Raw genomic sequence first — 1,937 nt, forward strand, 5'->3', positions numbered from 1 at the left:
GCGGCGGGGCGCTGGCGCTGCTCAAGCGGCGGTACCGGAGGGACCTGCTCAGGAAGCTGCACGCGGCGGTGGCCGCCGCGGCCAACGACGGCGGCGGCCGCGGCGGGGACCCCCGGGATGTCGCCGGCCGCTTCTGGGGCGGCCTCACCGTCAGGGACGCGCTCGCCGGCGTCGCCGCCGCCTGGCGGTCGCTGCGGAGCGACGCCCTTCAGCGCTGCTGGCAGGCGCTGTGGCCAGAGGGGTTCCGTGCGCCTCCGGTTCCGCCCAGTGCCGCCACCGCCACCGCATCGGAGGTACAGGGGGGCGGAGACGGCGGAGACGGTGGAGGAGGAGATGACGGAGATGTTAGAGATGACGGGGGAGACGACTACGACGGAGATGATGATGAAGACGACGACGAAGATGATGACGAAGATGTTAGAGACGACAAAGACGACGGAGAAGATGGAGGTGTTAGAGACGACGCAGGAGGAGACAACGATGGAGGTGTTAGAGACGACAAAGACGACGGCAGGAGGTGTTAGAGACGACGCAGGATTGGACGACTACGATGGAGACCGGTCGCAGGCTGCGGACCTCGCGCGCTCGGCCCTCGAATGCCTGGAGCTCCTCCGCGCCGTGCCGGGCTGCGGCGGCGCCAGCCTCGAGGACGTCACCGATTGGCTCTCGTCGAGGGACTCGGCGGACCCCGCGTGGCACGGGCGGACCGACGACGACGACGACGAGGAGGGTGATGATGATGAGGAGCTGACCGACGGAGGCCACGGAGGCCACGGAGGCGAGGGAGGCGAGGGAGGCCACGGAGGCCCGTCGATGGCGTGGCGGCGCGTGGCGGCCACGCGGGCATGCGACACCCTCCTCGACTACCTGGACAAGGATCCGCTGCCCGAGTTGGAGCAGAGGAAGCTCCTTCTGCAGATCATGCGGAGCGAGATTCAGCAGACGCCCAACACCGCCAACGGCGTTTAGCCACGACGGGGGCCCCGGCGGGTCGTAGGTCGGAGATGGCTGAGCTGGGCCCGAGACGAGGCTCGAAAGAAAGCTGCCTCTGGTGTGGAGCAATCAGTCTCAAAGGCAATGCATCATCATATATTACCAGAGCATGTGTGTAGTGTATAGTGTATAGTGTAGTATATAGTGTAGTGTATAGCGTAGTGTATAGCATAGTGTATAGTGTAGTGTATAGTGTAGTGTATAGTGTAGTGTATAATGTGGTGTATGGTGTAGTGTGTAGTGTAGTGTATAGTGTAGTGTATAGTGTAGTGTATAGCGTAGTGTATAGTGTAGTGTATAGCGTAGTGTATAGTGTAGTGTATAGTGTAGTATATAGTGTAGTGTATTGTGTAGTGTAGTATATAGTGTAGTGTATAGTGTAGTATAGTAGTGTAGTGTATTGTATTGTGTAGTGTATAGTGTAGTGTATAATGTAGTGTATAGTAGTGTAAATTGTAGTGTATAGTAGTGTAGTGTGTTGTGTATAGTGTAGTAGTGGAGTGTTTTTTTCATAATCAACGTTTTTGGGTTAGATCGCGTTACTTATAAATGTGTCGTAACCCTCCACCACCCGACACGGCCAATCAGCAAAAACGTGTCACGTTGACGAAAGACAAATAGTTCACTGCTTTAGCCCACCTGTGTGTTGAAGAGTGAAACCACAACATTTACAGTTTTTGAGTTGTACGAATGGCCCAGTTCCGAGCCAGCGAATCTTCCGATACTTCACGTGGCCGCGAGGTGCAACGTGGCCTGGCACAGGCGTCCCGGTCCCATCGCAGGAGGGAACCCTGAATGGCAATGAAACCCTTTAATCACCGATGTCCAGTTAGGGGCCGTCCATAAATGACGTCACGCAATTTTGGCGGATTTTTGACCCCCCCTCTCCCCCCCTCGTCACACGGCGTCACAAAAAGTCAGACCCCTCTCAAGTATTACGTCAC

This window comes from Lethenteron reissneri, chromosome 57 (assembly GCF_015708825.2).
Source record: "Lethenteron reissneri isolate LAM-NWPU_2019-01 chromosome 57, ASM1570882v1, whole genome shotgun sequence".
Classification (NCBI taxonomy): domain Eukaryota; kingdom Metazoa; phylum Chordata; class Hyperoartia; order Petromyzontiformes; family Petromyzontidae; genus Lethenteron; species Lethenteron reissneri.